The following is a 13,243-nucleotide window of genomic DNA, read 5'->3' on the forward strand; positions in this document are numbered from 1 at the left end:
ACCACCAAACCCAGTTTGGAAATCAATCGTTTTTGTAGTAGCCTGACAATGCTGCCATTCGATAAAGACAATAGCTTTTTGTTTTGTTTGTTTCCACACAGGGTTCTCTGTAGACCAGGGCTGGCCTCGAACTCATGGAGATCTGCCTGCCTCTGCCTCCTGAGTGCTGGGATTAAATGTGTGGACCACCATAAAAAGCTCCCCAAAGTAGCCAGCTCAGAAGATGCTATGGTGATGTCAATACTTACACTCCGCTGTATTCGTAAATGACATTGTCCTTTGTTTAGTCAGAAGTGGAACTGTCAAGCCTTGGGTTTTGAGAGATTACTGGCCTTGCTGGTGCAGATCTGTAATCCCAACTACTCAGGAGGCTGAAGCAGGAAGATCACCCATTCAAGGAGTGTCTGGGCAGCTTAGTGAGACCATGCCTCAAAACAACCAATGGGGTTTGGTTTTGGTTTTGAAGGCACAGATGGCTCAGTGAGTAAGAATACTTTGGGCACAAGCGTGAGGACCTGAGCTCATATCCCCAGAACCAGGTATGACTGGCCATATGTACCTGTAACCCCAACATTGTGGGGTTTGGAGATCGGAATACTGATGGGGCTTACTGCCCACCAGCCTGGTGGAAAATTGGTGGGCTCTAGGTTCAATGAGAGGCCCTGTCTCGAGGGAATAAGGAAAAGAGCAATAGGGAAGGATGGCCAACATCCCCATCTAGTCTCCACACATGTGCACACCTTCAACACGCATGCACACACACAGGTGCAGTTGTTTCATTGATGTGGGTATCCCTCAGCTCAGTTAAGTTAACACATAAAATTAAATTAAACACCATTCTCCCCTCTCCCTCTTAAAGATGTGGTTGAGGTCTAGACTATGCCAGAAAATTCTCTTTAAATTTGCATTCAAGAGCCCTAACCATGCCAAGCTGTGGTGGTGCACACCTTTAACCCCAGCACTTGGGAGGCAGAGGCAGGTGGATCTGAGTTTGAGGCCAGCCTGGTCTATATAGCAAGTTCCAGGACAGTCAAGAGTACATAGTGAGGCTCTGTCTCAAACACACACACACACACACACACACACACACACACACCAAAACAAAAAAGATCCCTAAGATCTCTAAGCACCTGATTTAATGTTTGGCTGTCCAGTGGTTTTGTGCTCTGGAATGTGTGTGTGTGTGTGTGTGTGTGTGTGTGTGTGTGTGTGTAGGGTGTACTACGTGTGGCATGTGTGCTCATGAGATTGCTTTCTTACCTTATTTAGACTACAATTTGGAGTAGGGATCAAGTCTCCCTGACTGAGCTTCGACAGAATGTTTATCTAGCTGTAAGCACCTCTTTCCAGCCTTCATTCACTCAGACCACTCACAGCAGAAATTTATTATCCATTCATCGTGCACCAGGTCCTGTGGCCAACCTTGGATGATGGCTGGGCAGCAACCACGGAAAGAGAATTAAGGAGAAGCCAGGCAGGAGTACCCACTTCAATGAAACAACCGCACATCTCTGTGTGTGTTTGTGTGCCCCAGGTAGACCGGGGATAGTCTATCTTGCTGTATTTGGTATGACAGGGATAGCATTCAGGGTCGTGTTAGTGCTCCGCTACTGCCCTGTTCCCCTAGCCCAGCACATCTTTTCTGGGGCTACTGGAGTGTAGTTGGAATTAAACCTAGAGCCACACACATCCTACACATGTCCTAGGCACCTACCACTGAATCTCGTGTGTGTGTGTGTGTGTGTGTGTGTGTGTGTGTTTCTAGAAGAGATTGGTATTTGAATCATTGGACTCAGGTTTATCAATGTGAGTGGTACCATCCACCAATCATAAATAGACCAAATAAGAAGAAAAGGCTATGGGGTGAAGCTGTTCCCTTGTCCTCTTGGGTGTAGTGGACATGCCCATCATTCTGGTTTCACTCTGTTGCTGGAAAAAAGACTTTGACCAAAAGCAATTAAAGACAAGAAAAGGCTTACCTGGTTTATACTTCCAGACCATGGTCTATCATCAAGAAAGTAAGGGAAGCATGGAGGAAAGCTGCTTGCTGAATCACAGGCTAGCATGCTCAGCTAGCTTTTTTCTTCTTTAAGATTGATTTTAAGATTTATGTTTTATGTATTTAAGTGTTTTGCCTGTATGTAGCTGTGCACTACACATGTGCCTGGCACCCACAGAGGCCAGAGAAGACATCAGATCCTCTGGAACTGTAGTTACAGATAGTTGTGGGTGCTGGGAACTGAACTTGGATCCTCCGCAAAAGCAACAAGTGCTTTTAACCACTGAGCCATCTCACCAGCCGTTAGGTATCATTCTTAAACAGCCTAGGATGGGACATGCCACAGTGAGCTGGCACTCCTCCATCAATTAACAATCAAGACACACCCCACAGATGTGCTCACAAGCCAGTCATCAACTGAGGCTTTTCCGAGATGACAGAGCTAACCAGGCCACTCACCTTCTCCTCCTTGGACACAGGTGCTGCTGGTACTTTGGTCTTCGGACTCAGAGCAAAGCTTACGCCACTAGTTTGCCTTTAAACTCTGACCCAGCTGCACCCCTGACATTTCTGATTCTGCCATGCCAACTGTGCCCATGAAAATGAATAGATGAAGATTTTTCAATCTACTCATCTCTCCTCCCTCCCTATCTCTCTCCCTTCCCCTCCCTCCCTCCCTCGTCCTGCCCTCTCTCCATCCCATTGATTCTGTTTCCCTGAAGAACTCTAACACAACTGAGCGAGTGTGCAGGAAGATTCAGGGTCCTTCCATCACCTGGGAGCCGGCACTTGTCCTGGGAATCCACCCACTGAGCATGCCCAAGGCCAGGCAGCAATCAGAGAGTGCGGGACTAGGTGGGGGCAGGGAGAGGGGCCTATAGCTACAGAAGTAGTGGGCCTGGTGCCCTCCCCTTCTGAGCTGGGGCAATAGTATGACCTGCCTCAGAAACTGTGGGGAGATCTGAGGAGTCCGCGTGGGCTAAAGGCTCAGAACAGCATGCGTGCGAGGTGAGGTCGAGGCAAGCTTTCTGTTTGATGGTGGTTAATATCCTGAAGGAGTTTGAGTTGAGAGGTAACAGCATGGATGAACTGTTTCAGGAAGCCAAGTCTAGCAGAGCAAAACACCAAGATAATTACCAGATATTTAGGCCAGAAGAGAACTGATTAGCATAGCTCTGTGAGGCACACTCAGCAACACCCAGTGACCTGATTTCTCAAAGGAGAAACACAAACCCTTCTGCTCCAGAGGCAAGGAGAAGGCAGACCGGAGTGGCCTCCCCTGGCTATCTGTCGAAGGGCTTCTTCCCAGGAGAGAAGCAGCCCCCACCGTTGGGCTGGGGCATGCTTTATTACAACTTGAGAGCCATGAGAGCACCTCAGGCCAGTGTGCTCTTGTTTTCTTTTGTTTTTATTTAAGAGGCAGGATATCTCTAGATTGCCCAGGCTTGCTCCAGACTCCCAAGCTCACACCATCCTCCTTCCTCAGTCTCCCAAGTAGCTGAGACAGGAAGTAGGTACCGTCATGCCCAGCAAATGCTCTCCTTTTCTGAAGACAAACCCATCAGGCAGCCACCAACTGAGTTTTCACGCTAATCATCAAGTTGGCCTAGGGAGGGGGTTACAGAGGCTTGGGCATGTGCTATCACCATCCAAAGTGGTCAGGTCAGTCATGGAAATTGCTCAAAGTAATAAAGTGATTAGGAGACAGGGTAACACTATAGAAGGGGGCTGGATGGAGCCACCGAAGAAGGGACGGCAGATCTAGAGCCTACAAAGACTTGGAAGCATCTCTCCCAGACAAGAGGGAGTCTTGAGCGTGACTGATTTCATGTTGGATCTGGGCCTGGGATGGGAAGGTGGCTCCATGGGAAGAAGCCCAGCGGTGCCCCGAGGGTTTGAAGCCATGGACACTAGGTCCATCAGGAGCACAGAGTGTGATGGGAGAGAACCAGGACATGGAAAGGAAGTGGATAAATGATGCCCTTGAGAGTCAGGCTTCAAGTGTGGTTTCCTCTGAGGGCAAGGAAGAGCCTCCACCTGCACACATTTGGGGCACTTGGGGAAAGAGTTACCAACTTTGTGATAAAGTGCATACAACATAAAATTTTCCACCTCAATAATTTTTGAGTTTTTGAAATAGCCAGTGTTGAGATTCATTCAATGGTGTTATATACAGTCAGTGGTGAGAGACGCGCCCGGTGGTGAGAGACGTGGTCAGTGGTGAAAGACGCAATAGATGGTGAGAGACGCGGTCGGTGGTGTTAAACACGACCAATACTATCAGACATGCTTATATGCAATCATCTCTGTCTTCCACCTCTGGAATGCTATCTTGTAAAACTGAAACTTCGTGCCCACTAAACACCAGTTCACATTCTTCTCTTCTCCAGTCTTTGACCACCCCATTCTATTTTACACCTCTCAAGTTTAGACTATTCTAGGAATTTCACATACTACACAGTATTTATCTTTTTGAATTATGCTAAATTGTGCTCCAGGTTCTGAACCTTGGTGTCATTCCACTTCCTCTTAATGGTACCTGTGAAAGAATTTCCTGTTTTCAGGCTGATTAATATTCCATAGGGTGGATGCACTAAATATACTACCAAGGGAGATATGGGCTGCTTTGAGTTTTTAGTTATAAACAAGGATGTGCAGATAGCTAGCTCTTGCCCCTTCAGTTCTTTTGGCTACATACCCAGAAGTGCAATGGCTGAGTTGTATGGTCATTCTATTCTTAACTTTTGCAGGGGCACCTATACCATTTCCACACTGGTTGCACCATTTAATTAAACCTTATCCACAGTGTACAGGGTTCCAGTTTCTCCACCTCCACCAACACTCTTTACTCAGGTTCTTAACAGCAGCCACAACAACGGGTGAGGTGTCTTATCACTGTGAATTAGACTTAGCTCCTGGGGTTAGAGATACCAAGTATCTTCCTGTGTGTGTTTGGCCACTCATCCTGGGGAGATGTTAATTTTAGTCCTTGGTTCATTCTGAACTGAGCACTGTGTGTATGTGCGTGAATATATATGTGTGTGTGTGTGTGTGTGTGTGTGTGTGCGCGCGCGTGTGTGCGTGCGCGTGTGCGCGTGTTTGTACATGTGTATGTGTGTTTGCACATGTGTGTACATGTGTATGTGTATATATGTACATGGATGCCTTATGTGTGTTCTACATGTACATGTGCAATTATGCGTGTACATATGCATATGTATGTATGTGCGTGCACGTATCTGGACATATGCACATGTGTATATATGTGTACACACATGTGCAAGTGCATGTATGTATTTATATGTTTGTGCATGTGCATATGTGTACATGAACATGTGCGTGCACGTGCGCGTATATGTATATATGCACATGGATGCTTGTATGTATGTGCATGTACATATATGTGTGCCTATGTGTAAATGTAAAACTATGTGTGTTCCTTCACGTGTGTGTGCATATACATGTGTATGTATGTATGTGTGTGCGCATATAAGTGGCTGGACATATACAAATGTATATGTATGTACATGTGTGTGCATTCATATGTGCGTGCGTGCATGTATATGTACATGCGTGTACATTTATGCACACGTGTGTATAGATGAACATGTATGTGTGGATATGTGTGGGTGTGTGCATGTATGTGTGTATGCATGTGCGTGCATGTGTGTTTACTCGTGAAATTTAAAAAGGAAGTATATGAGAAGACCTACAGTAAAAACAAGCTAGTGTGTGACAGTGAGGGTTTGCCTAACAGGCTCAAGGCCCTGGGTTTGTTCCTCAGCACTAGAAACACACTGACAGCAGCTCTCATTTGTTGCACACACAGCTACCACGTGAGCTCTGTGTGCACTGGCTCATCAGACATCATCTAAACCCTGAGTCTGGTGTGGCTTCATTCCTCACTTAGACATGAGGACATGGGCATCCAGCGCAGTTAGGCCTCCCACCCAGGACTCCACACAGAAGTGGGCTGACTTCAACCTAGGTAGAGTCTAGACGCTAATCATGGGCTCTGTTGTGCTAGCAAATTCCTTGTGGCTGCCCAGAAGGGTAGATATCGGGAGGGAAGCAGAGGACTTGGAGAAGAGTGAGGAATTATGGGAAATAAACCCAACTGGCCAATCACATGCCCCTGCCACCTGCCGTCCCCACCTTCCTTCCATGTCCTAATATCCTCCTAGAAGGGTCTTCTGGCCCCACCAGCTCCCAGGTGCCCACCTGACCTTCTGAGGGTCCTGACTCCCAGAATCCTGCCTCTTTCATCAGAGCTAAGTGTCAATCAGAAACTCTCTGTTTCCAAGTCTGTTCTCTCTACACTCCTGCTTTAAATACGTACCCCCCCCCCCATTGAAATTCCTGCCTTGACATTTTCCTTTCTTGCTCTGTAAACATTAGGAGCGGGTGCCTATAAGAGACGGCCCCCTTTATTCTACTCCAGCCTAGCAAACGTAATCGAATTAGGCAAGGCCTTTGGTGAGCACACTCCAGCTGCCTCTCCCTTCCTCCTCTGCCTGCCCTCCCAGCTCAGGCCTGTCAGGAGGCTTCACAGAGAGACAGAAAGCCAACCTGGAACAGAAGTTAAATCTTGGTCAGTCCACAACCCAGTGGGAGACCTGGATGGGCTGATCTCTCCAACGCTGTGCCCAGCAGGGAGAGGGCATTTGACATCCACAACGCCAGAATTAACATTGCATTCTGATGTGATTTTGGTGACATTAACCCTGTCCAGGGTCTGGCACCCAGAGAAACACCAAGTAGGGGGATCAAGAAACACTTTTCAATGAATGAATGGTGGAATGGATGAATGAATGCTTGGGTGGATGGATGAACACCCACTTCTCTATTCTTTGGCCTCTTCTGTGTGTGCAACCCTGAACCTCCTTGGCCCCTCCTCCCTTTACTCTCCCCATCTCACCCTGCCAGCTATGGGGCATGAGGCCCTTGGAATGAGGCCTGAATAACATCAAGTTCCCGATTTTTCCAGCCACCCTCAAGCCATGCCTCTTAAGAGGATGGGCAATTGGAAGAAGCTTTTAGCCAGGTGGGGCAGAAGCGAGCTGAGACACCTGGGAACGAATGAGCGAGGGAGCTGGCATTCCTTAATGAACTCAGGTGTGGCCCTATGGGCAGAACGTGTGCTTGTTCCTGGCACTAACAGCCTGGTTCCTTCTGAACCTCTTCAGGGCATTGGTGCCCTTGGTTAGAAGCCGGGCCACGTGACTGAGCCCTGTGTCCTGAATTCCCTTGTCTTCCAGCCCCCTACAGATGGGAGCCGGCTTAGGACTACCTTGTTCTTGCCCAGGACACAGCAGGTCCCCATGACGCGGCCCTGCTCAACTCTGAACAGTACCAGGCAATGATCTGAGGCACCCGGGGACACTGAGGACTGGGAGCCATGCGAGCTCTTTGGATGTCTGCTTTCCACAGCTTGCAGGAGAGGCCCCCCTCGAGACACATTAATAAAGATTAAAGGTCTCTCTCGTCCCTGTGATCTTCGCTGTGTCAAAGGGAAAGAGTCACTTTTCTAGCCTTCTCTCTGCCGTTTATTAATATTACAGAGTTTGCTCTAAAAAGGAAAAGCTTCGGGTACCCAGAGAAGACAGCGCTGGGACCGCTGTCACCTCCGCAGCATCTTATCAGCTCATTCTGAACTCCTGCACAGCAGTCACCAGAGATGCACTGTCCCGGGGAGGGGGGATGCAGGGACAGGGGTGGAGCTTTCCTCTAAGTCCCCCTTGGTATACATCAAAGGCCATTCAGCTTAGGAGTCCAGAAGTCATCTTGGTTCATGGAATAGCGTGTCTAATTGTCAGGTTGGTTGGGGCAAGGCAAATGCCTATCCACACTGTATCCACTGAAAAGGCTGTCCATGGCGGCTGCTGGATCGGGCACATGACGTGATGGGTAGGACTCCGCTCTCACAGGGCATTTGCTACCAGTGAAACAGGGGTGGGTGATAAGTTCTGGAGATAGGAATCTGGGGTCCCTGTGTGCCCCAGCTTTTCTCTTTTTTCCCTTTCAACTGTAATTGTCTAGCAATGCATTATGAGTACTCAGGCCCTGCTCAGCCACTCTCATTCGCTTCCCTAGACGACGCAGGACCCTGGGGACACAGAGCTGAGTACATCAAGGTCCAATAAAACAGAAAGGCATAACCGATGCCCGAGGGAGCAGCAGAAAGCCTAGGACTTATCTGGGTTTGAATTCAGGCTCTCTAAGCATGGGAACTGTCTGCAAAGGACTCAACCCAGTGCCCAGGACACAGACATGCAGTCGCCTTCTTCATTCTGCTGACTGGGGCAATTGTTGGGTACCAGGGTGTCAGGCCAGAGGGTGCCCAGGAGGGAAGGCATCCCGGAGGAGGAGAAAGAGAAAAAGGAGGAGAAGGAGGAAAAGGTGGAAGAGGAGGACATCAGTCTGGCGAGTTTGAAGATTGATTTGGGTGAGGGAGGTTTGAGCCAGGGAAGGAAACGGGAGTTGGGGCAGGGAGTAACATAATGAGAATGAACATGTTAATGTGGCCCAGCCTCACAAAGAACTCCATTATCCCCATTCTCCAGGAGAAGAAGCTGAGGCTTGAACAAATTAAGGATCTTGCCAAGATCCCAAAGGATCAGGGTGGAAACACAGCTTGGATCCATTCAGTGTGTGCCCAGGGTCATCAGGCTGCCTGACCTTTAACCTCAGAGGTCCTGTCATGTGACAGGCTCTGAACCAGGTCCTCTCACAGCCACAGAACTGTAAGCTTCAGGTGTCTCTTTCATGCGCTGGCAAGCAGTAGAGTCAGCTACAAATCTCTGCCGTCTGCCTGGGAAGTCGGTCCATGACACAGCACGCCTGTGATAAGACACTAGAGATGAGCAGGGATGTCCTCAACGGCATCTGTTCACAGGGCTGGCACTGTACGGCACAGCCCCTGGAAGCCCACAGGGCCTCCTCCTGAAACCTTTGAAGGCTTAGCAACCAGCCCCGAGGATGACTGATGTGTTCCGAACCACTCTGCTTAGATGCAGCAGAGGTGGGTGGGCAGCCAGTTCTACCCTCCTCCTCTTTGCCAACAGAGTAAGTAATGGGCCTCCGTCTCAAATACGTTCTCAGGAACCCAGTGTTAGCCTGCAGAAGGGATAAGCGAGTGGCATCAAGGTCATTAAAGCCTCCAGAACCCACAGGCACCCAAGCTGGCCCACGCCCTTTCCTGCCTTGAGGGAGGCACACGGAAGACATGATTGCTGGAAAGACACCCTCTTTCAAGCACCAGGGAGCTGATGTCAGAGCATCAAGCACAGCGATACAGGAATGTGTAGCCCGCACACATCCCCAAGCACCAGAGGCAGCAGCCACCACATGTCTGTCCATCAGGGGCTCACAGGGTGCCGTGCCCTGCGCTAGGCACCTACAGCCCATCTCATCCAACCCCCTGAGGGCCCTGTGTTCATATCGTTTTTGTTTCCTAGATGGGGAAACTGAGGCCAGACAGTTCTAAGAAACTGGACTGGGCTAGAGAGATGTTCAGCAGTTAAGAGCATGCACTGGCCCTTTGGGGGACTCAAGTTCGAGTCCCAGCACCAGCACCATGTTTCACAACCACCCATATCTCCAGCTCCAGAGGACCCAGCACCCTCTTCTGGACTCCCCAGTCACCTGCACTCACACATGCGCATTCACACACACAAAATAAATAAATAAAAAGAAATATTTTCTATTAAAGGAAATAAAGTAGACCACCAAAGCCAGGACTTAGGAACCTACCTGAGAGTGGGAGCTGAGTGGATGGTGATTCAAGAAGGGCCCAGGGGTCCCACAGGCAGCTCCCCTCTGTGTGTACTCAACAGCCCATGCCTGCCAACCCTGGACAGACTCACCATGGAGCACCCTGAGAATGAACATTAGTGAGAAAGCTGGTCTCGTGGCACTCCTGTGGGACTGGTCACACACACACACACACACACACACACACGTTGTGCTCTCTCACCTAGGCAAGGAGGGACCCAGGCTGGCAGAGAAAAGAGGCCACTGAGCTGAAAGTAGCAACATCTTTGCTTATGTAGGGACACGGAGGGCTCCATGTGCTCGATTCCGCTTGAATCACGTTGGCAGGAGTTCCAGGAGCAGCATGGAGTTTCCTTGTGATTTTCCAAGACAGAAAGTGAGAATGGGCTGGAAGAAAACCAGCCATGAGAAGCATGGTAAGGAAAGGTGACAGATGCCGCTGCGTGCCGCACATCCGAGAGACGTGCTACCCACAGAAGCCTGGTCACGGGGCGGCGGCTGGAGATGGTCCTCAGGCAAGGGTGGAGGGACTTCCTGTTTGATTTGGAAGGGACTTCACCAAATATTTGCCAAGTAACCCCTGTGTTGTGCCAAGTCTTACCAGGAGCACTGGGAATAGGGGATGACTCAGGCGGTCCCTGCCCTGCAGGAGCTCACAGCCTAGTGAGGGACAATGACACATGAACATGCAAATCCATGCAAGAAAGCTCACTGGGTCTGGGCTGTGGGTAGAGAGGTTGACCTAGGAGGCTGGAGTTTGTACAGGGTCCTAGAGCAGGAGCATGATGGGAGTGTCTCCTTCCTGTTTCCCAGAAGAGGCTGGACAGTCAGACCAAAGTGGGAGGTACCAGGCCACTGGGCCACTGTCCTCCCTGCAGCTCCACTGGCAGTGAGCCAAGAGGACTGAGTCAGGCACTTTTGGGGGCTGCTTACTCAGGCAGTCTGCGGCAAGAGGAGCTGGGCTGGCAGGGGCTCCTCTGGGGGACAGCTGGGAAGATACATGGACAGACAAGGTGCCCCATCTGCTCCTGGGCCCCAGCAGTTGGTACCAATTGGCATTTGAGCCCAGATCTTTTTTATACCCAAAGCAAAGTCCTCTGTACAAAAACCTCTCCAGGAGAAAAGGCAGCAGGATGGCTTGGGGGCCACACCCACCTACACTGCCCTAGGGTCTTTCCTGAGTCCTCAGTGGTAGAGTGCTCCTGTCTGGTCGCCTTAATCTTGCACTGGAGGTCTATGGACAGGCCCACACCTGTGTCCACTAGGACACAACAGCATGCCCAGACCAAACTTTAGATTCCCAAGGCCCTGAGCTTCTTGCCACTGTATAGTGGGATGTGCATTCCCTTTCCAATAGATCACCCCACCAGGGAGCCAGATTTATGCTGGGATGAAAGGGAGCCTGTCAGTCCCTCCCCCCTCTCTTCTTTCCACCAAGTTAGAACTCAGGTTGTCTCCCTGCAGAGCCCTCTCCCCCCAAGCCTGCTGTTCCCTGCCTTTCCCCATGTGGGGTTCCAGTGTCTCCTGTAAACTACACCCGAAGAACAGGCTCAGTCTGGGAACATGCCGCGGTCCCCTCTCTATACACACCCAGCACAGCAGACTCCAAGCGGGCAGCAGGAGTTATGCTGTGGTCCCTGTGACCTCCTGGCACTTGAGCAGGGTCTGGAGAGGGACATGATGAAGGAAGAAAGGGAAGGAGGGATTTTGAAAAAAAAAGATCTGTGTGCCAGGCGGGCTGGCATCTGAGTCCTAGCCCAATGTCCAGACGCCAGGAGCTGGCCTGCACATCGTCAGTTCAACCTCTGACTTTGATTTTCGTCTTCTGGAAACTGGGAGCAATGGCGGTCAGTTAGCGATCGTTTTAGGATCCTGGTTAGAAGCCTACGAGAATCCTCTATGTCCTCCATCTCTAAGGCCCCACAGTTGTCTCCAAGTCTGTACAGTGCACATGGCATTCCCTGCCCCTTCTGTTATGCAATCTGCCCTGACCTTGGATTTAGGATTCCATCTTCCTCCACACAGTTTTACCTTCCTGCCTCATGCTCAACTTCACCCTCTAATATTTGTTCACCCCCGTAGCTTTTCAAGATCTTGTTCATAACTGTCTTCAGATCTGTGCCTTCTGGCTTCTCACAAACCTCTCCATGGCACTAATGCAAAGCCTTGTGCTAGAGGCGCAAGCGTGGGCCCACCCAGGGGCTTCTAATGCAGGGGTAAGACAACCAGAGTGGGGAGGGGCTCTGCCTCTGAAAAGTCAGCAGAGCTGTGGGGCTGAGCCACAGGGATGCTCCCCATGACACCTTGATGTAGCAGTGCACAGTCACACATTTGCATGTGACAAGTCTCTAAGACTGCCCCCCCACTCACAGCCCCTATGTATTCTGTGCTGCACAGTCCTCTCAGATCACCAGACACTTGGAGCAGAGAGCCGAGGCTCAGATGTTACCACTCGCTGGCTCCCCAGAGGCCCAGAGTTCTAGGAACTCACCCCTTATTCCAGAGACGCTTCTCCCTGCTAGCCCTGATGGAGGGTACCAGATGACGAAGGAAGAAAGGATTCTCCTCCTCATCACAGGACTGTCCACATTCAGCAGGCAAACTTACTGCTCTCCATTTTTCTTTTTTTTTTCTTTTTTTTTTCTTTTTCTGGTTTTTCGAGACAGGATTTCTCTGTAGCTTTTTTAGAGCCTGTCCTGGAACTAGCTCTTGTAGACCAGGCTGGCCTCGAACTCACAGAGATCCGCCTGCCTCTGCCTCCCGAGTGCTGGGATTAAAGGCGTGCGCCACCACCGCCCGGCTCTGCTCTCCATTTTTCTAAGTTTTAAAAATTATAATCACAGAGTGTGACTCTTAAATGGAATCTTGGGGTAACCCTGGAGCCATGAGGCATTTTCAAACAGAAGCAACTCCAGACCCCATAACCTCCAGCCCAGCTTCCAGAGCTCCCTCACAGCCCTTTTCCCAAGCAGAGCCTTCCAGAGCCGAGACCCTCCTCCTCCCTACTGAACCCACAAGCAGCCAGTGCCTTTCTTGCTAGTGGCTTGTTTCCTTTGAGGTTCCTGTGTTTGCTATCTACTGCTGACCACAGCCAGGTCCCTCTCTATTTTGTACCATTGGTCTTCCATGACCATTGACCTCCCCTGAAAAGGATTTAAAACAAAACAAAACAAAAAGGAAGGAATCGGCATTAGTCCCCAACCACGGAGCCACAGGCATTTTACACAAAACCACCACAGCATACAACATAAAGCAAAAGAAGTGGCCTGATAAGACCTGCTCTCACCACTGAAGGACTGTGATGCCGATCCTCCAATCTCATGGGGCCCATCTCTGCTCCCAACACCAGGATCCAATAGTAAACAGAGCAAACAAAAGCCTAGGCTCTCATGAAAGTCCTCATTCTCAGAGAAAGAGAGGAGATAGCCAACCAACCCATAGAGGCCAGTGGAGAGAAGCACTGGATGGGGC

The 13,243-nt window shown here is 50.0% G+C and overlaps 1 protein-coding gene across 2 annotated transcripts in view; it reads left to right on the forward strand.

Moving 5' to 3' along the window:
• Positions 1-13,243, forward strand: part of Cacng2 (calcium voltage-gated channel auxiliary subunit gamma 2) — a 123,886-nt gene that overhangs the window by 31,145 nt on the left and 79,498 nt on the right. The gene's annotated exons all lie outside the window — the stretch shown is intronic.

The sequence above is a fragment of the Arvicola amphibius genome, chromosome 9, assembly GCF_903992535.2.
Source record: "Arvicola amphibius chromosome 9, mArvAmp1.2, whole genome shotgun sequence".
In the NCBI taxonomy this organism is placed as follows: Eukaryota; Metazoa; Chordata; class Mammalia; order Rodentia; family Cricetidae; genus Arvicola; species Arvicola amphibius.